Source organism: Ictidomys tridecemlineatus, chromosome 7, assembly GCF_052094955.1.
Source record: "Ictidomys tridecemlineatus isolate mIctTri1 chromosome 7, mIctTri1.hap1, whole genome shotgun sequence".
Lineage (NCBI taxonomy): Eukaryota > Metazoa > Chordata > Mammalia > Rodentia > Sciuridae > Ictidomys > Ictidomys tridecemlineatus.
In genome coordinates, this window is record NC_135483.1 from 174058060 (window position 1) to 174081292 (window position 23233).

General features: G+C 35.4%; 2 long non-coding RNA genes across 2 annotated transcripts in view; one reads left to right on the forward strand and one right to left on the reverse strand.

The window, feature by feature from the left end:
• LOC144365341 (uncharacterized) overlaps nt 1–10495 on the forward strand; it is a 32368-nt gene extending 21873 nt beyond the window's left edge. The window contains exons 2-3 of the long non-coding RNA XR_013423655.1: nt 7651–7725; nt 10103–10495. This is a non-coding gene — a long non-coding RNA (uncharacterized LOC144365341). The remainder of the gene's footprint in view (nt 1–7650; nt 7726–10102) is intronic.
• Nucleotides 6263–6976, reverse strand: LOC144365340 (uncharacterized). The gene is made up of 2 exons (XR_013423654.1): nt 6894–6976; nt 6263–6555 (listed from the first exon to the last, which is right to left on the reverse strand). It is a non-coding gene; the product is annotated as an uncharacterized LOC144365340 (long non-coding RNA).
• Nucleotides 10496–23233: the final 12738 nt, after the last annotated feature.

Sequence of the window (23233 nt, forward strand, 5' to 3'; positions counted from 1 at the left end):
CTTTTCTCAAAACACTGAGAAGGATGGGAGAAGAATTTGCAGAATTTTCTCCTGTTTGGGGGGTTGTGGAAACTTCTCCTGTTTCTCCCCCCACCTTAAGAAAGATCTCTTTTCAGGGACACCAAATGTAATCTCCTCAATTAGTTGGGCTTTCCCCAATACAGGGAGATGAATTGTTTTCAGGAAGTCTGCTTTCAACATGCAACTCTACTTAAACAACAACAACAAAAATACTCAAAAAAAGAAAGGTGGCCCGGAGGCTGTGGAGGATGCTAGGGAGAAGAAAAACATAGTTCCATATCACAGTAAGTATCTAGTCACATCTTTTTGGCACTCCTCTTTTGACACATACACTCCATGCTCCCATCCTGGGGAGGATACCTGTGACTTCTGACTGGTAGCTTCCCTTTCATTTTCCCTCCCGTAGTTGAGATCCTGAGGTATCATTAATGTCCCAATTGCCTAAAAATAAGTTGCCACATGTGCCCTGCATGCTAAGTGGTTCCTGCTTTCACTTATTTGATCCATGCTGGTTTCCTGATTGAATCCCTGACTCCCTTCTCTATGACATTATATGAATTTCTCTATGTCTTATTCAGAAGGAGAATTATTTTCATCCCTTCTTTACTGGGTAAAAGAATTGGATATTTGCCTTCTTGGTACTTCTTGTTGTTGAGAACTGCTTTTAAGATGAACAGTGAATCCTGTGTTAAGGCTGACATCCTGGGATCTTTCATGCATACACCCTGGAGGCGGGGGCCCTGAAGGTATTCCATAACCTACTTCTAGTTTTAAGAAATTCTTTATCTTTCTATATTTCTTTATCTTGTTTAATGTGTAATTTGAACACTTCCTCCCCTGACACTCACACTGGACCTTAGTTCCATTACTATAGTACCTGAGAGAAAACTTTTTTTCTTTCTTTCTTTATTGACCCCCAAACCAGAACTACAATACAGATCACAGTTTTCTTGGATTTTTCCTACCATCTTGATTGTGGATCTTCCCTCCCTTTTAGAAAACACTAAAACTTTGTTTAAAAAATCTGTCACAAATGATGCAGCTATAGATACCAACCCTCCTAGGTTCTCTACTCCTGCCCTGGGAAGTCTGCAGAGCTTATTTTTGCATACTTTTATACAAGGCATGGTGCCAATAGTCTGCTTTTAAATGGCACATCCTCCCAGCACCTCTAGTGCCAAGAATACCACTGTCTCCAACATGTTCCCCTCCTTCTGTGAGGGGATTCTGAGCACATATTACTGCTCATTTCCTTTCTACAACTGTCTGCAGGCAGCTTGTTCCTTGACTCAGCCTGGTGCCTCACTTTGAATCAGGCACAGCCTTCCTTTATTCTGTAGAAGTACCTCTGCATCCCCAATCTCAAAGGCTAGCCCTAGTACAATGTCTTAACTGGTATCTAGGGTGGCACTGAGCCCTAGTACAATGTCTTAACTAGTAGTTGAGGTGGCCCTGTTGAACATTTATATCTGCCAGCCAAGTGCCTAAACAGAGCACAAGATAACCATTATTTGGGGTTTGAGTGGTCTCTACCAACCCACACATCCTTAGGAAGTGGTTCTCGTAGAGTACTTCTCCCATCATGTTCCAGAGTGTCTCGAGATCCTCAGCTGGCCTTATCCTTACCCTCTTAGGTCTTGGAGTCTGAGTCTGTAGTCAACTTGTGAATTCAAAAAGCTCTTTAAAATGATTTTTTTAAAAAAAATTCTCCCCTATTCCTTTCTTCTATAGCCTAATTTTTAATTTGCCAATTTACCTTTCCCTCTGCCATAGGTTTTCTCCCAGTGTCTCCATGTTGATCATGCTAGGATATCCCAGGTGCTTTCCCTCATTTGAAATTGTAGTTACAAATGCCCTGTTTTATTAGTTGGAGTTTAACAAGTGCTAGGATCAAGGAAGAGAAATGGAATACTTTATAATTCTGATAATAAGGATAAAAAAAGTTCTGAAAAAAAGTTTACCCTGGTACATGTACAATGCCTGCCCATAGTAGTACTTAATATATTTTTAAGTGTTATGGTTTGGACATGAGGAATCCTCCAAAATTTTATGTGTTAATGTAGGAATATTCAGAGGAAAATGATTAGATTATAAGAGCTATAACCTACTAATCAGTCCATTACAATTGGAATGTACTAACTGAATGATAACTGTAGGGAAGTGGGGCATGGCTGAAGGAGGTGGGTCACTGTGCATGCTCCCTAGAAAGGTGCATCTTCCCTGTGCCCACTCCTCCCCTTTGCTCACTGACAACCATGAAGGTGGAAACTTCTCTCCTCTACAGACTTCCGCCATGATGTTCTGCCTTATCCTGGGCCTAGAGGAATGGAGTTGGCCTATCATGGACAGAACCTCTGAAACCATGAGCCAAAATAAGATTTCCTCTTCTAAGTTGTTCTTGTTGGGTATTTGGTAGCAGAAATGAAAAAACTGACTAAAACATTAAGATATTTCTAATTTTGAATAATGACATATGTAACAAAGTGCACATATAAGTATATAGCTCAATGAATTTCTATAAAAGGAGTACATTCCAGTAGCCACCAACTGGAATGACAAATTAGAGATCACAAGTAATCCAAAACTCTTACTTTTGCCCACCCTAAGACTCTTTCCCCCAAAGTAGTTACTAGTCGGACATAAGACATTTAACACCAGAGATTGATTTGCCTTGTTTTCAAACTTCACAAATGGGATCATGAAGTATGTGATCTACTGTGTCTGATTTCACTTTCTTGGCTTTATGTTTATGAGAGTTATCTATACTGTTGCATGTAATTTGTTCTGTTTCATTGTATAAGAATACCGTAATTTACTTAATTATTCTATAGTAACTGGACATTTGGGTTGTTCTTATTGGGACCATTATGAATAGTGTTGCTATGTGAATATATTTGTTTTTTGGTGAACATATACATGTATTGCAAAATTCAAATTATTGGAAGGTAGGATTTATGTTGAACATTACTAGATACTTATGTATTTAAAAGTCATTGTATTTATATTCTCATAAACAGTATTTGAAAGTTCAGTTTCTTCACATTTCCCCAAACACTTTGTATTATTAATCTTTTCCTTTTAATATTTATAGTGTAAATGTGATGGTATTTTATTACAGTTTTATTTTACATTTTATTGATGGTTATTATAATTGAAATAATTTCATATGCTTACTGGCCATTTTTCAATGTACCCTTTCAAGCCCCGTGTCCATGTTTGTTAGTTATCTTTATTTTCCCTAAATATTCTTGATCTAAGCCCTTGTTCTATTGCAAATGTTTAAATATTTTCTTCCACTCGGTGTCTTAATTTTACATTTCCTATGGCTGTATCTTAATGAACCTTGTTTTTAAATTCAATGTAGTTGACTTGTCAATATTTTTCTTTTATGTTTAATGATTTTGTGTCTATGTCCTGTGTAATATAAGTTTGGGCATCTCAAGGTGGATAAGATTTTCTCTTGTGTTACGTTCAAAAAACTTCATTGTAATTCCTTTTTCTTTTTTTTTAAATAAAAAGTCTATCAGGAATTCATTTATTTATGATATGAAGTATAAAAAATGATAATTTTCCCTGTGTGAGTATTTCACTGACCCAGCACAATTTGTTGAAAAGAGCATCTTGTTCATCTTCCATTGTACAACAGCATTTGAAATACATTGATCATCTAGATAGATGCCAGTTTGCTTATGAAATCTCTATTCTATTCCTTTGGCCTGTCTATAGTTGTGTGATTAACACCTGGTCTGAATAATTAGTTATGTAATATATCTTGAGAGTCGACTATATAATCATCTAGCTTTGATCTTTGATATCAGATTGGTTATTTGACTTATTCAACATGTCAGTTTTCACCAAAATTGCTTACTGTGACTGGAAAATAACTGATCCATTTGGGCAAAATTGACATCATTACAACATTGAGTTTCCAATCTATGTACATTATACCTTTCACAATTTGTCTACTCTTTTTATTTCATCTTTTATTTTACAGTAATGATTATAGATTGTGTCTATTACTTACACCACTCTTTACGTTTATCATTGATTCTTTGATTTTATTGTTGCCATTCTACATTGTATCATTTGTTAAGCTTCATTTTCCTGATATATCCAAATATAATTGAAGTTAATATTTTAATGTTGAATTCCTATATAAAACCTTGCCAAATTCCCTCATCAATTTTAATAGTTTTTGTACATTCTTTTAGGTTAATTATGTATAAAATCATGTCATTTGTAAATCTTCACATGATCAGAGTTTTATAACTTTGTATCATTTTTTTCTGAGCCTGCATTTTCTTTTTTCTCTGTTGGCTTATTACACTGGCTAGAGTTTACAGTGAATATTGAATAAAAGCCAAGGAAATCATTGTCTCATGGCAGAGGGAAGGATTTTAATACTTTATCAAATAGGATATTTGCTTCATATATATTTTATAGATGTCCATTGTCAGTGTAAAGATGCTCTCTTTTATTTCTAGTTTACCAAGAGTTCATTTTTTTTTCTGTAACAGGTATTCAATTTTATCAAATGTTTTTTCCGTATTCATTGGGATGATCATACGGTTTTTCTCTATTAGTGTTATTCATTGATTGATTTTTATATAGATAAACTAATCTTACATTTGTGAAATATGTTTTGATATATTCTCACCTTTGTGTATCACTATACTTAAGTTGCTGCAATTTTGTTTAGAAATGCTATATCTATGTTCATAAAAGTGATTGGGATGTAGTTTTCTTGTAACCTTCATGTCTGTTTTTCAGGATAAGTATTCAACTGACTTCAATAGCTGAACTGCAGTAGGCTCCCTCCTTTCCTATTTATGGAAATGTTTGTGTATGCTTTGCTTTATCTTGAACTAGATTATCCTATTGAAGAAGATTTCTAGTTATGGATTTTATTTCCTTAACAAGTCTGAGAAAATTTATCTTTTATGTGGGCAGTTTTGGAAAGTTATTTTTCTAATGAATGCCTGATTTATTAGTTTCTACTTTTTTCCCTCAGCTTAATTTGCTCTTCTTTTTGAGATTAGTTAGTAAGTTTCAGATTTTCAGCATTTTATTTCTCATTTACACATCTATACATTTACCACCAAATATTGCTTTAGTTTAATATGGATTTTGATGTTGTGTTGTTATACCATTCAAAACACTTTATTTCCATTATAATCTCTTATTTCCTCTTTTATTATTTAGAAGTTTGTTACTTGCTTTCTGACAAATTGGAGATTTTCCCTTTGTATTTTTCTAATTCAGTGTCAAAATGGTCAGAAAGCAAATTTAATTTTAACCTTTTTTTTTGAGACACATAATGCTTTGTTTTCCCTCTTTCTTAATGCTTTATACTTCCTTGGAAAGAATGTATTCTTAACAGTTGATGTAACAATCATTTCTACTATGTGTAATCTGATACTAAATTCATCTACTGAGTTCTTAATATCCATAATATATTTTTTTCAGTTCTCAAATTTCAACTTAGAACCTTTTCTAGATTCCTATTTTATGGTGTATTCTCCTTAGCCATTTTATTAAAAGTATTAACCACAAATATTTTAAAGTCTATGTCTGATAAATTTGATATCTGAATTAAGAGTTCCATTGTTTGTTTTTCTCTTGGATTTGGTCTTTTTTCCTGTTTCCTGGCATGCGCAGTAATTTCCCTGAATGTGTGTCTAGAAATCACACAGATGATGTGAGTTCCAGTTGATGTTCTCTTCCTTTCAGGATTCTAACTCAAAGTCCAGAGTATGTTTCATGGATGTTGTTCCTTGGTTGGCCCTTGACTACAATTTTCATGTTCTTTACTCAACGAGATGTGAAAAGCTTGTCTCATATTAATAGCTGCAGAATTTGGGGTTCACCACACTAATCTTCCCCTCCGCTCAAGTGTCTTGGCCTCTAATCTGGGCTGTTTTGAAAGTTCCAAACTCCAAATTTGGGCTTCTACATCCCTTTGAGAGTGGAAAACTTCAGATTTTTAGGCTTTCAGCCATAAATCTCTACTCAACCTTTTCACTTCTTGGTCTTATGCCACTTACCAATCAGCATATGCTATGAGATGAGGTAAAAATCACCACTAAATACAAGATTCTTCTCATCATACTTTCCCATTCTCAGAGATCTTGGACTTTCAAGTCCTGGCTACTTTTTGATATTTCAAACATTTTTCTAAATTTAAATTTGTAAAGATTTTCAACTTTTCCCCATAGTAACATCAGAAAGAGAAGGTGCTCAATACATTTAAATTTCCTTTTTATTTATTTATTTTTTTGTAAAATAAGGTCAAATACATGTTCATCCAGCCTTAAATAATGTGATTATTTTTCATATTATAAAACATGAAAATTCAAAAATCACTATCTTCTTGAATATTTTCTTGAATTAATATTCTTTTTTTTTAAAGTTTTAAACTCCTTTTCTCCCTCATGGCTAATTTCTTATAAGAGCCATTTTTTTCTGGATTTAATATAGGATTTTAAGGTTACATTTTGACATTCATATCTTAAGTGACATATCATGATTTTCATCCTGAAAAGAAAGAAATGGAGAGGTTATAGTATTTCTCATGTCCACATTATGTTCCATTGAATAAACACAGGTAAGTCATGGGAAATGAAAATTTCTCCCTTTATTTTCTTTCCATTTCTTTTGTTCCCCCTTGAATACAAAAGGCTTTTTCCCTGACTCTTCCTGTCATTTGTTTTCTGTGTAAAGTAATGAATTTTTCTATTGAAGCCCACCACATTCACACTATTTTATAGGACCTGAGAATATGCTCTCTGCACCTGAAAAATCACAATTTCCTCACTGTTTTCCAGACCTGGCATATTTTAATGAAACTGCTTGCACAGAAGCCGGCAAGTTACCTTGCTTCACGCCTTTCATGACATTGACGCTTGCCTGCTCCATTTCCTAAGTCATCCCTCTTCTTTCTGCTTCTCATTACTCTGTTACCTTTTCTGTCAGTTATTGCAGACATTGGCCTAATCATCATTTGATAATCAGTAACTTGTAACATTTGAAATATAAATAACCCAGGAGGATTGTCATGGTCATCAAAGTCCTGCAATGAGCACCCTCTGAAGGTGTGGCACGTAGGTCCTGCATTAGGTGTCCCTGGAAACACTGCATCCACCACCAGATTTAGGTCAGATCACTGGATCTTGTAATCTGAATTTCTCAGAGTGAGAGTTTGTGATTCCATAGAAAGACAGAAAAGTGAAGTTAAACATCTGAGAACTGCCCCTGCTCAGTTGTATTTATGTTGATACCTTTGGTTTTTCTACCATGCCCTGGCCCTCTCATACCTCTCCCTGATGGATTCTATTATACTTCATATACACATTTATTTTGCTTTTTACTATTTAGATTGTAAATGATTGCTATAAGGTCCAACTTCCACCTTAAAATGTGAGTGCCCTCGGGGATCAGCATAGTGTCATATTTATCTTTATCCTGTAAACACTTAAAATATGTTTATTGAATGATTAAAATGAAAAAGCTAAATGGGATGTTCATTAAACAAATCATGAGGTGCTTCTGTGACATGCTTTGGAAAAATGTAATAATTATTATAATTACATAATACTGAATTATTTCTCTTTCCTCTCTCTTCAATTTCAGGACACCTCTTTAGTACATCAGAAACTTAGAAGATCCTTTAAATTCTGGGTACTGACTGAGACTGTATGTGGCAAGGTATTGAAATTCTGCATTTTGTGCTACTATTAACAAAATCATTATATTTTTTCTCTGTAGGCATCCTCAAATAAGTAAAAGATAGAATAAATAAATGTGCTGCACATATCTTACATGTTCCTGAATAGCTCTGTGCAAAATGTCTCTTTTCATGAATCTTTTTGGCTCATTTATAAATTCCTTTGTTCTTAACCTACACGTAAGGGAGTAAATATTGACCTATTTTTGTTTTAAGTGTGTATATTTTATACTTAAACACAGCATTGTGTGTGTGTATTGTGGTGACTATGGTATTTTTCCTATGTTTTGGGGGAGAAGAATGTGACTCCCTTTCATAGAAGTTATTATTTCTTCCAACTTACAAAATTTTAGTATTTTTAGTAGAACATTTCTTATCCTAATGTGAGGTTAAAACATTCTGGTCATGGTGGGTATTTGATGACTTTTCCAGAGTCATTCATCAGTGCTAACAGCCCAAGATCATCCCATTGCTCATATTTCTGGAAAGCAGATATTCCTCAGGTCAGAGAATACCTTATAAGTTCAGCAAATTTCTGGGCTAGAGCTTAGGTTATAATTCTTATTGCTAGTTTTCATTTTTAATTTTCTAACTCAAGATGAAAACTAATGCAAATATAGATAAGAATTATTGTGGTGGGGCACAGTGGCCTACGCCTATAGTCCCAGCAACTTTGGAGGCTGGGGTAGGAGGATGGTGAGTTTAAAGCCAGCCTCAGCCTCTTAGTGAGGCACTTAGCAACTTGGCAAGACCCTGTCTCTAAAGAAAATGCAAAAAAGGGATGGGGATGTGGCTCAGTGGTTAAGCACCTCTGGGTGTAATCCCCAGTAACACAGACATATACAAAAAATTATTCTACTAAGCAGTAAAGTTTGTTGGCAACTAATTGATAAGTTAAAGGGAATTTTAAAAAATAATTAAAAAATTGGAATACAGATATTTTATTAACAGTGAGATCTCAAAGCTATAATGGAAGAGTATATGTACTTGTGCAACTTACTTATTCAAGTTTCTGTGTCCTAAACTGTTAGAGCCAAACATAATATTCAGAAATTTGTTTTTAGTTAAACTAAAATTAATATCTTCAATAATTAGGTACCTCCCCAAAAGGGTCATATCGCTTTACTTTGTATTTTCTCACTTGCTTATATTGTCATGCAAATTAACAAATGAACAAGGGACCAATTAATTGTTAATATTGGAAATATTAATAATAGTTGCATCACTAATTTGGTTTCATGCATTATGCAACACAATATGTGTTGCAAATGCTTGTAACCCCAGTGGCTTGATAGGCTGAGGCAGGTGGATTGCTGAGTTCAAAGTCAGCCTCAGCAATTTAGCAAGGCCCTAGGTAACTCAGCAAGAGCCTGTCTCTACATAAAATATAAAAAAAGGGCTGGCGATGTGCTCAGTGTTTAAGCACCCCTGAGTTCAATTCCTGGTACCAAAAAAAAAAAAAATTAGTGTTGGGTTTTCTCTGAAAAATGATAAATTAATTAATTATACCTTATCTCCTTTCCAAGAACTAAACCAACTGAAGAGTGTATGATATGAGAGGGAATAAAATACCAGGTTTTCAGTCATAAAGCAGAGCTGGTTAATACAACTACAGATGAGCTCCTGGCATTGTATCTGCCATCCCCCTTCCCTGCCCTGAATTTAGACCACATTCTTCACTGACAAGTAGATGCACTACTCAGAGAACACACTTTCCCAATGGCACAAGAGAATTTTGGTCTTTTCTATAAATTTGAGGCCAAGGATTCTTCAGATTCTGAATATCTTGGGACTTCAAACCTGCTTCCAGAAGAAAAACAGTATACCTACACAAAAATATTCATATTTTCAGGAGAATGTTGTAGCCCCGCACACATAAGATGTCATGTATAGCAGGTGGGGACAGTCAATAATAAATGACAGTCACTAACAAATGACAGTCATTAATTAATGACTTGCAAACTTAAAGCAATAAACATATTGCTGATTATTACCACAGTTAATATTTCTGAATATAAACTTCCTCTTCTATAGTATTGTGTTAATATTGTTGCTTTGGCTATACCTTGGACTGCTATGAGGATTAAACACAATAATGTACCTGAGAGCTCTTTGTAAGCTGTAAAGCACTGCACAAATGAAGGTTACCTTTATTGATTTGTACTTTGTTAATCCTCAAACATGAGTTAGTTAATGTTTAATGATAAAATTTGAACTACAAAATCTGTTAGGAAATGCTGGTGTAAAGCAAATAGAGGTTGAGACCATAATTTCAGATGAACAAAATGTGGCCAAGAGACTGATTAGACTAATTGAACATTACACTGTATTGATTTTGTGGTTTCTTCTCCTTTCTAGCTCAGAATGCAGAGAAGCTAAAAGGTGTGGACATTGGAAAACATTTGTGTAAATTTAATTCATCAGCTTGATGGCTCTCTTGCTACTCAAAAAAGTGTTCCTTGGACCAGCAGCTTGGGCATCACCTGGAAACTTATTAAAAGTACAGAATATCAGGTTCTACCCCAGATCTACTGAATCAAAATCTACAGTTTAACAAGCTTCAGAAACCTTGCTTTTATAGGAAGTTAAAAAAAAAAAAAGTGACTCGTTGCATCACTTAAGATATGTGCAATCACTGGATTTCTAAAACAAACTAGAAAACTTCTCCTTCAGTAGTATTTATGAAATACTTTAGTATATAATTCCCATGTTCTGTAACAATGATTTTTCAGAAAAACAAAAATACTAATAATCTGGGCAAATGTTTTGATTTCATATTTGTTTTTATTTTTCTTAACACATTTCCCCACTCATTTTCAGTGTCCTCTCTGGAGTAATTTGTTTACTCTATGATCATATTTTGAACAATGATAATGTACCAAACCTTCTGCTAAATTCTGAGTATTTAATGGAAATAGAGATAGCATGGGTGTTTATATTGTGGTGCTTATAGTTTAACGGGGCGGGGGGGGGGATGGGAACAAATAAACACACAGGTAGAAATGGAGAAAAGAGTTCTGAAGGTAACAGGGGATAATGTGGCAGGTGCCCACTGTCTGAGGTGGCAGCATTTCATCAACTTTGAAGGATAGAAGGCAGCCATTCAAGAACTCAGCAGAGGCAATACTGCTAAGGCTTTAATGATGAGAAGAGCTTGGTATATTCCAGAAGCTAAATAATGGCGAGAATGGGTTAGAGCAGCTGGATGGTGGTTGATGAGGCAGAGCCTTACAGGTGAGACTTTATGTTTATCACTTGAAGTGCAATGGGCAGTCATTAATGAGCATTAACCAGGTGGACAACTACATTTGAAATAGGCCTGATTTACATTTGGGAAAGGATTACTCTGGCTGCTCTCTGGAGCACGGCCTAGGCAGAGAAAGGTTAGAAGACTGAAGAACAATGCAGATGACTTGGATGAAGGTGATGGATAGATACTAAGAATATTTGTTTGTACTGGAGGCTGTGCTATAAGAGCCATTCCTTGTCGCCTTTTCTGTTTTGCATTTCAGACTGCTTCCTTGTGTAGCTCACTTCTATTAATACAGGCACTGGCTGGAGAGTGAAAGAAGGAAGGGCATCTCTTCAGGTGCAGCATTTTACCCATGGCTCCAGCTCACTCCTGCTGGTTTGCTGTTTCTACCTTCTACCAGATGTCACTAGCCTCCAGGTTCTTGTAATACCGTGTCCACCCCTGGACCTGATACTAATCTTGAGATTGCCTAACCAACTTCTGTTTAGCTTTTCAGCTCTTCCATCACCTGTATAACCAGTTATCTACATTAGATTTCCTTTGCTGTAAACACATAGTTTTCACCTTTCCTGTTTAGGTCTGAGGGATGTAGAAGATAAGAAGTAAAGAAAAAATAATGACACTCAGATTTTAACTTTGATCTCTTGAGTGCAGAGATTGGGAAAAGAACAGTTTTGAAAGACAAAACTCACTTTTGGACATACTAGTCTTTTATTCATACGCAGACATCTAGAAGGTGATTATCTATACAGGTATAGAACTCATACCTAATTCTGAATTACAAAGCTTCAAATAATCAGATATTGATGGTACATATAATCATAGGATTGGGTATGATATCCAGAGAAAGATATAGAAATAAGAGAAAAGGGATTTAGACTGAATCCTAAATAATTTGACCTTGACTGATAAAGGAACAACTACAATAGGATCTAAAAAAAGAGATGAGATTTCTTAGATTCATCATAGTATAAATGGTAGAATATAAAGGACATATTGACCATGTACCTTTCAAGCCTTACAAATTATACTGTCAAATGAAGTATCAACATGTGAATGACAACATAAAAATTAATAAAAGTAAAAATACACAAGAAAGACAAAAAGAAAAGATGAGTTCTATCATAATTAAAAGATAATTTGGCATTCCTGGCTGTGATTCATATTTTATATGCCCTGGGATAAGAGTAGGGTTATAGCCTGTTTGGGGTCAGACTCACTAGAAAGGCCCAAGTCAGTCCAGGAGGCTTATGTAACTAAAATCCAGTTTATTCTCTTCTAGCTAATCTATATACTTGGTTTAGAACTATCTTTACTATAGGAAAAGAGACCATAAACTCTTAACCAGTGGAAGAGGGTTTTTCTAACATGTATGTGTTAACTTTCTGTCACAATAATAAAATACTTGAGATAATCAACTTATAAAGACAGAAGATTCACTTTGGTTCTTAGTTTTGGAAGTTCTATCCCATGATTGATTGGCCTCATTCCTTTGGCCCTGGGACAGACACTCATGTCAAGAATTTGTGATGGAGGAAATCTGTTTGCCTTATCATTTAGGAAGCAGAAAAGAGGAAAAACAAGAAACTGGTTCTCATAATCTTTCTTTTAGGACATATCTCTAAGGACCTTTTATAAGGTCACATCTCCTAAAGTTTTCAAAACCTCCCAATAACCCCACCTGGGGACCAGTTCTTTAATACATGAGCTTAAAGGGGCATTCACCATCCAAACTATATAACTATGCAAAGACATGTGTGCCTCAACAGTGCTTTGGACAGAGTAGGACTCAGGGTACTGAACCATGAGCCTCAAGTATAGGCCAAACAACATGTGATATCAACTCTTAGGCAAAATGCAGGCTATACTGCTGAGGAGAAGAGATTTTGAGAGCCATTTTTTTCTTAACTATGGTTCTTAGAATATGTATATTTTATGAAGTTAAATGCCAGGACACTTCATTAAACTCAAGAATTCAAATCTGTAGGAGTGGTATCCAGGATTCCAACCTCTTAGAGGTATATCAGGATATTGTTATGCACATTAAAAGTAGAAAACAACTACTCTAGGACATTAGGTTTTCAAAATGATACAGTCCTGATTTGAAAGATCTGATGGACCTCCTTTATGGAGACGGAAGGAAGAATCGGCATTGTTTCTGGAGCTTTCTTGAGGGTGGAGGTGGATATAAATCTCTAAGGGATCCTAACTTATTCCATCATACTCCAGTTATCATCTAATCTCTCTCCTAAAAGTTCTCTCAGACAATTGATAGGAAAGTGAACTGATTGAATTAATGAACACTTACAGGTAAACTTTTTTTCTGGCAGAATCAGGATATTGATTTAGAAAATGGAGCATATTTATTTATTGTGGGAAAAAAATTACATATACAGGAATTTTTCCAGACTAATCTAAAAAGGACATATAAACATTCAATTCTCATTCCTTTTTAAAGAGAGAGAAGAGAGAGAATTTTTTAATATTTATTTTTTAGTTTTTGGCGGACACGACATCTTTGTATGTGGTGCTGAGGATCAAACCCGGGCCGCAAACATGCCAGGCGAGCGCGCTACTGCTTGAGCCACATCCCCTGCCCTCAATTCTCATTCTTGTTTGCGTATGCATGTGTGTCGGTAAATTTAATGTATTATACTTAGGGTCTTTTTTACTGTGGAATATTCAAAATCATAACTTGTCCCTTCTTAAATTTTCACAGTACCAATGCTTTCCTCCTGGACACTCCCCCTGCCCCATCCTAGATCAATGAGGTCTTCTCCTTAGAGCAGCCTTAACTGATCCACTGTGACCCTGCTGCTCTTTTGCATCCCTGCCATAGTACCCTTTTCACGTCCTCCAGGACCCCAACTCCAGTTTGTATTTATCTTGATCGTTTATTTGTTTACTTTCTGTTTATCCTACCAGAACGTACATCATACTAGAACATGAACCTTACTTCACCAACCACCAGAGATCCAGTACCTTAGAGCAGGCAATCGGTGTACATTTGCATTATGGATAAGCACAAAGAAATGGACTTCTACTGGAGGAAATTAAGACTGATAGATATACGAGTGAGTCTCCTTTTAACTTTGTATTTGAAATGATGATTCTTAGAGAGGTGTTGTGAGTTAAGCTTGCATTAGTATTAGGGAAAAGTCCTGGCACCTTCCATAAGTCAAGGTTAGAGCAGTAGACTTAGAAGTCTCTGGAAAGTGTTTCTAGTTAAAGCATTCTGAATCAAGAGCCACAGAATTTGCTGGGATAAGTGCCTTTTTCAGTATTTTAATTGCTAATTTGTAATGAGGACCCATGAAAGCAACTGTGATGTTTGCTCAGTTTCTCTGGGCTGCTCAGTGAGCCCACTCCCCCTACCTTCCTAAAAAAGATGCATGTCTAGAGGGAAGTAAAACAGCCATTAATCCAGCAAGATATTTGTCCTCCTTTCTTTTGACATTTTATTGCCCTTTAACTCATTTGTGAAAGATATCAAAGCAGAATCAGACGAGGGAATAAAAGGCCTTTTCATTAAAATGGCCGATCTGCATTAGATCTCTTTGTTCTTCCCTGTAGACGGTCTTTGATCAGCACATGAGGAAAGAATTTATGGAGAAAGAAAATTAGGTAAATTTTAAATCAACCAATAAAGTATCACAGAAAAAAATAGCCCAGATTCTATTTAGGAAGATAAGCTTATTTTGAAGCAGATATCATACAATTATTCCGAGCGAAGAATATTAAAAAGGCTAAAAATAGGAATGTGTCTATTAATGGTATATTTGGTTATTTGGAACATAGGAAAAACAAAGGTAACTTCCACTCTGCAGGGCAGGGAAAAATAATAAATGCTCTTTTTCTCTATCATGTTTTAAATCTCTTCCTGTTATAATGCTCCTTTCTGATAAGGGACTTGGTAGTTGTGCATATAAAAGAATTGTGCTTGTGGAACATAGTTGTGACATTGGGAGATTTTAAAATAAGAAATTTGTGATTATGACTTGCTGTCTAATTAAGTATTTACATTTAAGTCCTTTGATTAGGATATATTTCTATGAATTTTTAACTATCTTCTAGTAGCATTAATTAATTCTAATTAAGTTATAATTGGCAAACACAGAAAAGCAGGAAAAAGGAAAATATATCCACTTATAATAACTTGAACCAACAATGAACACTGTTGATATCTTAGTATATTGTCTTGTATTATGTATTTTCTTCTCTGTGTAAGATGTGTGTATTTTGCATCTGTATATATATGTACCTATTCACTTTTATATTAAGCCCACGTATGTAAATTTCTTCTGGCACATGAGTGTAAAACAAGGTCACCTTCCTGTATTTCAAAAATAATCATCAAAACCTAGTATCTACAAAGTCCTATTTGAGATATAGGAGCCTAACAGTGATCAAAATCCAAGAATGTCTGCACTCATGGAATTTATTTGGAAGTGAAGCAGTAGTTTTCAATGCCAGCAATTACAGTGTTTGAGATCCTGACTTTAGTTTCTTTCCAAGGGTCCCATAGTTTTCCCTGAGGATCCTTCAAGTTTGTTTTATGCTCAGGAGTGAGATCATTATCCTTTATCAGCTCCAGTCTCTTTCTCATTTCATCTCACCCATGTGGGATGATGGCCCTCCTGTGGAGGTGGGCTCTGTGCTAGCCACTACATCCTTGGTGCTCACCATGGGTTCCCAGAGCCAGACTGAGCAAGGTGGCTCTTTGGGGAAGCCGCAGGATTGAACAGTATTGCACAATCTAGTGACTTGGAGCCAGGTGATGGTTTCAAAATATTTCCCTGTATGTAGAGAAGACACTGAGTGCTATTGCAGAAGACGATGGTCTGTACATAATGTCCAAGTAATTTGGCTCTTGCTTCAGCCTTACATGCCCTCCTCTGTATCACAAATCCCTGAAGTTAACTGGAACATCATTTTTGCAAGATTTTACACTCAGTATTAGTGACTTGTCAAAATATTCCTTTCAAACACTTAATCTACTTGAAAAGTGTTCTGATTAATTACATTTTCTTTATCTCATTACATTTTATATGCTATTTTAGCTGCTTTGTTATATCAGAACCCTGAACAGTGACCTTAAAGTTTCATGCCGTAATATGATGCTTCTGCTGCCATCACTGTACTTGAAATAAGGAAGAGGATTAGTCCTTGTCTTCTCAGCTGAAAGGCAGGGCAGAGCCTTTGCTTTATTCCATACAACACTGCCATTATTTGACACACAAAAAGTCTATTGAGGTTCAGAAATGCATGTTATAAAGTAAAACATGGAGAATAATGTATGAGGTTCTTAGATTTAACTATGATGGAAGTCTATGACTTCTGACAAAGGGAACCCTGATCAGTAAATTCTCTTCCTAGCTCTTATTTTGCCATTTCCCCCAAAAGTTCTGCTTTTTTTCTTTTAAGGACATTGTTCCCATATCTTTCCAAACACCTGAAATCTCTCTCCAAAAGTGAGCATATTCCCGTTGTATTGGCTGTCCTTTATCTTCATATCTTGTCCACATCCCAATTGTGAAAGGCTAGTGGTTTAGATTCTGAAAAGGCCAAAGAAAGTTCTCAGAGACAGCCTAGGAGACATGTTTTATTGGGGAAAGCTTACAAGAGATCAGTGACTGCTCTACAAAGAGTTCAGTGGTGACAGACTGACAGATAGTACCTCCATCTCTCAGATACTTTGCCAAACATTCTTTCTCTAAATCATGGTGTTTCATCCAAAGGTGGACAACTGGATCAGTGATATGTATCCAGTGCACTCAGTTCTGCACTTGTCCCCACTCACCGAGTATTTTATTTGTTAGGCTTCAGGAACAGTGACCTCATCAACATTGGCTGGCTTAGTTTGCTTGTATGACCAGAATCTCAAGGAGCAACTATGCTGGTACACATGCAAGAAAGCCTATTTCTACAGAAAACACAGCTTGCTCTGATTACCAGTCAGTGTCCTTCGATGTCTTATGTATCTGGACTTTATGGCCCAGGCTGAGCCATTGTTCCCTTAACTGGGCAAGGTTTTTGAGTACTGAAAGAGGACATTCAGGGACGTGGTGTTTTACTATACCCATTTTCTTCAGGGATAATACATTTCAAAATTCTAATTTTCTATGCTAGAATCGTCCATATTCTAATATAATATATGTCATATAAATAAACTCCCCTTTAGGTGAAACTCCTTTTGTACACATGATTGTGTCCCAATTCTCTAACCATGCAAGACAATCAAAACAGTACCTCTAACACTAGTATATATTGAGTTGTCAAGTCTTAGATATAACTGAATACGTAGAGCATTAGAACCCTATTGAGGCTCCTTTAGTTGGTCTCATTCCCTGAATGAGTTGGTCATCCTGCATCTGAATGTCCGCATCTGCATGTCCTCATCTGGTGTTCAATTCCAGATCAGATTTTCTATAAGCAACTGCTTAAATAATGACATGTACATGCGTGCTAGAAGAATAAACAGAACATCCAGGCATAGAATATGCTAAATCTTTAACAGCAAAGAACAATTTTACCAAAGAAATGAAAAAAAAAATTTCAAGACAAAACTGCTAAAAATGTGCATAATTTACATAACATTTTCAGCATAAATATTACCGTTCAGCAGTCAGGTAAATATCGGCATCACATGTGTCTCCAAGGCAATCGCTGGGGATTTAAACACTTGTGAAACTGAATTCACTCAAGTGAATTTCTCATTTTAAAAAATTTTTAAGGTATTTATCACATATATTTAATATTTATTTATTTTACAAAATTCACATTTTACCCAGTATTGAGTTTTGTATGATGAAATTTTGCTTAATATGTATTTTCCTATGTTATTAAGTATTTTTAAAAAATCTCATTTTAGTGACTGTATCCATAACGTAGATGCACATTAACTTATTTATCACATTTCTTTTGTTTAGAGATTTGTTTTTTCCCAGCATTTCTTCTTTAAGCTTTAGGATCCATATACCAGAAGCTTTGCCTGCTTTGTTGATTTTATTTCCCTTAAGACAAGTTCTTATGAGTAGAATTGCTGTGTCAAAAGATGTTATGATTGATCCTCAGGAAAACACATCTCTATTTCCCAGCCCCTCCTCCCTTACTCTTTTTCTTTTTGCTTTATTAAAAAATTATATTGTTGTAGTTGTTATTATTATCATACTAGGAATTAAACCCAGGGTGCCCAACCACTGAGCCACATTCCCAGCTCCTTTTTTTATTTTTTATTTTTTTTATTTTGAGACAGGGACTTGCTAAGTTGCTTAGGGCCACACTAAATTGCTGAGGCTGACTTTGAACTTGCTATCCTCCTGACTCAGCTTCCTGAAGTGCTGGGATTACAGGTGTGTGCCACCACGCCCAGCTAATGTGTCTTTTTCCAGGAATTTGTTGAGTTAATAACTTATGATCATTGTTACTAAGAAAAATTTGTCAAGGCTACCATATTGATAAATGGGAAATAATAATATCTTTAATTCTCTTGCTAAAACTCCCTCTTGAAGCAAGTGATATTTACTTTAAACAATTGACATTTATTGATATTCCTTTAATTTTTATACATTTATCCCATGAAATTACAATAAAAATTCTGTTTCCAGCATAATGAAAAGTGAGTCTAAAAATCAAACTCTTAGAAGAGCAACATCTCACTGTCTGTGGCTGGACACAACTCTTAGAAGAATAAGCAGATTCTGGAGGAGGCCTGTGCTCACTCTTCAGGGATAGTTATTGAAGTAGCAGGTCTAAGAGCCATTTTATTTTGGCCAGGAGTGGGTGTCAGCATTGGAGGATATGGGATATGTGCTGGAAGCTGTGATGTTTCCTGTGCACTGCCCTTCCACACTGATTGCCCTGTGTCGTTTACTCACATCTGGGACTTGTATTTGATTTGCTTCACAGAGTTTTGCTCTTCTTGTTTCCAGTCATTCACTTTCCTCAATCTTCTCTTCATCCTCATCAGATTTCATTTGTAGCCACATTGATGGCACCTCTAAAGTTTCATTAAAATTTTGATTTTTATGGGTTCTTTGCCAAGGTTCTGCTCTTTCCCTTTCTAAATGGTTTGAAACTTTGATGGAGTAAACATTTGAAAATTCACATACTTCTACAGTCACTCTCTGACACCAGTCAGTGATATGGTTTAAAAATGAACAGGCATGACTTTCATGCCACTTATGAATACTCACTCCTTCAATAGATAACCAGAAGAAAGAGGAAAATGCCTTAAATCTTGGGGAAATCCATTTGAGCTTGGTCTCTATTGTTGTTTTGTGTGTGTGTACACATACACACATGTATTTTAAAAGCAATCATACACATAGTAAGCACTAGGTATATAGGAATTCCTTTTATATTCTGACACATTTATATTTTTATTTAATAATATAAATTTTATATTTTAGCCTAAATATGAAGGTTAGATACCCAAAACTGCCTTGTTTCAGAAATGGTTATAAGCAAATTTAATGCTACAAAACTTCATGTACATATCTTCATTTTACATATTTGAATATGAAGAATGTTGGTCAAATTTCATGTCGATTAATAAATTTTCTGTTTTCCTTTGCCCAAGCAGTCCTTATGATGACTATGCTAGTCTTGAGCACTACTACTTCCCTGTCAATATTTTGAAATTTGAAAATTTTAAATGAGGAAGGCCAATAAGAAAAACATGGCTTATAATTTTATAACAATGGAAATGAAAATGAAAACTGCAATTAGCAACCACTCAATGTTTATTAGATCAGCAAAAATTTACACTACCAGATAATTGACATAGATATGGAGATCCTTTATCACATATGTAATGTAGTTGACAAGTAGAACTGGTAATATTTGACAACTGGGTGGTGTTTACATATATGCTCATTATTTTAATTCTGGTTATTTGAAATAATGCACAATTTATTTTTAAAAATTAATATTCTTGTCTATTTTCACTAATACTTTTGTGGTCCAGAGCTGTGTAGATTTTATCCCTGTAATCCTGCCCAGACCACTGTTGACATTCTCGGCCTTAATTCTGACCCACTGGTCTTATTCCAGCCTATCACTTAATACTACTAGAAGGAACATCTAATTTCCTCGTGTAGTAATTCCACAATATCTATTATAGTAATTCCAAGCCTCAGTTCCTAGCATTCAGAACCAACCTAAGTCTGACAAGACTGCTCATTTTTATATTCCTTCTCTTTCATAGGAATCTTCTACTTCAATTAAGCACAGCTACCTGTGGCTCACTCAGTCTATCATTCCAAAGCCTACTGATTCATCCGGTACATTTTATTCCATAATGTTTCTTTTCTGGCTACTTGCAGCTCTTGCTGATGTTCTTTCTTAAGAGTTGTATGATCCATAAAATCAGGATTATAGCATGTATCTCTTGTGTTGTCTTAATTTTGCTTGCATAATTTGGGTGCAGATGTTTAATTCTGTAAGGGACAGAAAATGTCTTATTTTCTTTTGTTTAAATCACAAAGCTAACCCACACTAAATTCTCTAAATTAGCTCGTGTTCCATTTCAAATGGCCTTTTGGCCCTTGGCTCAAAATCTGAAATATTCTTGACCTTTCTCAGTTTTCTTCCCCTCATTTCCAAACAACCACTAAGTCTTACTTTGCAGTTTCATTAATCTATTTCCAGTCTCTGTGCTTATCTGTTTTCTCTGAGCATCCTTGTATAAGTCACCATTACTTTATATAGATGGAGAAGACAGGAATTACCACAATATCAAAGCTCATACATTCTTGTGAAATTACCACTTGATATTTGTAGAATGGGCAGTTTAGCTGTTGTTCATTAACAATATTCTATATACCTACTCTGGTCTTCTCTGTATCCTATAATGAAGAAAGAGTGCACCTTATAAAATTTAAAACAAACTTTGGCTTGAAGTCCTTAAATGGACTTAGATCATTCCTACAGGATCTCAGAGGCTAAGGTTGACCTACAGAGCCTTGTGTGAACCATGGAGCCACCTCTGTCTTCTCCAGCTTTACTCCATGCCACCCAGTACCCAGTTATGGACATTCTGACTTATTTCATTCCTCGGTATTCTATGTTCCTCATCTCCTCATGACTTTGGCTCAGGCTAATATGTGTCTCTAGAACCCATTGCTGAACTTCCACCTTCACACTGCAGGCTCTGCTTACTTTTCAGACCTTGTGTTAAATATAATTTTGCAGTGAACCTTGCCTTAGCTTTCTCCTACCTATCTCACTCAAACTAGTATAACTTCAGTAATTCTTTGTAGTTCTGTGGCTAACACAACTGTAGTTTAGTAGATACTGTGTGTGTGTCTGTATTCATTGAAAGTGTTCTTAATTTGTTATTTGGTTTCAAATTCTTAAAATTTATGGGAAATGTATTTTTTGCATATTTTTGTCTACTTACCTGAGTTACCTATCATTTGTTATCATTTTATATTCAAAGAGTGGAAGAAGATGAAGTAAACAAACACATTTCTACAAAGTTCAGAAAAATTAGATGGAAAAAACTAAAAATATGAGCATACTCAATAACTTTTTTCAATTTTTTAAGTTGCAAAATAGAATTTAATCCTTAATAAGTAATGATTTATTTTTTCAAGTGCAACTCAATGAATTCTGGGGTGCCACTGACTATTTTTCAAATAGGAATTTATGGAGATTGAAATGGAATTGAAATATTCACCATAGTAGCATTTAATATTTAACAATAACAAAAATAAAGCACAATCTGATGCTTGACTCTTTCAAACCAAGCACCCCTACCTGACTCATTGTTTTTTATTTTTTAACCATTTTTCCCTGTTTGCATAGGAGTACTCAGTGTTACAATAGTCCTACCCTGGTATTTGAAAACAATAACAATCACATTCTCAAAATAGAAAAGGACAGAGAAGGACAATCCACATTTCACACCCTGCCATGTTCCAGCAGCTTTTGGTGATTAATGATAATGGCCATTTGCTCAAAATATAGACTCAGTTCACAAATGGGATTGGAAAACAACTTTATGATAAATGTGAAAAATATATTATTCTTCTATGCTATATACCTTTTTATACATAAAATAGAAGGCACTCTTAAATTCTATTTGCACATAATAATGCATGAAATTACAGCTTTTGTAATGCTGTGTATTGAAAGGAAGTGGATTGATTTGGTCAACCTAGGAACACAGACTATTTTCTTCACAACTCCAAGAATTATGTTTAGTGATACCTTAGAACCTGCAGAGTTTTTATAAAGGAAATACTCTATATTACATATTTATGGTTTATTTCATGGTTTTTCTACTTAGTATGAAAGAACAAAGTTTCAAGTTTCCTTCTTGATGCATATCCCACAGGTACCTACTTATTTACATACAGTTTATGATGAGGTTTTATAAGAAAAAGGTTAACTGGATCAGAAAAGAAATTATCAATGAAAATTGAATCCCCTCTGGGAGTGATGCATTTCTTTTACTCCTTTAAATTGTGTTTTACCTTCTTTTGGTGAACAATTAGCTCCCTGAGACCAATTTTGTATATGATGAAATGTTCCAGTTCTTCATTGAAGGAACAGAAGAAAGTCAGTTCTCAATATTTGATATGCATCTGATTGTTCCTCTAATAAACTAAATGTAATTAAAAATAGAGCAGGGCCATTGCATTTTAATAGCTTGGAGTCTTCCCTGTGGAAGAGTCAGCAAACAGTGAGAGAATATGAAGATTCAGCTCCCCAGCACCTGCCAGGCAGCCTTTGTCAAGATTAACAGCATCACACCAGGTTATTAGAGGAAACATAAATACTTTTGAGGCTCTGTGGGTAGTTACGATATCACGTTTTATTATCTTCTCCTAAAATGGAATTACTCATTGTAATAGCTTGCCAGTCACAGGCCAACAAACATGACAGAAGAAATCCTACATATTGGAGAGAGGGTTATAAAGAAAAGGCAACTGACCTACAGAATGTTTTTAAGGACACATTATTATGGACTTGTAATTATCATAACTGAAGTTTTATGGCACTTTACATCTTCTGGTACAGGCAACACATTTGCACGTTGCAATTTGAAGTGGGCATAGCTGGTATTTAAATTCCAACTTGAATAAGGAAATGGGGGTGTGAAGAGGTTGAGTGATTTGCCCAAGAATCCTGCTGCTTGTGAGTGCAGAGTTGAGACTGAGCTGCAGTCTCCTAACATCAGTCTGTTTTTCCTGCCAAAGTTCAGCAGCACACACTGTATATTCTGCTCC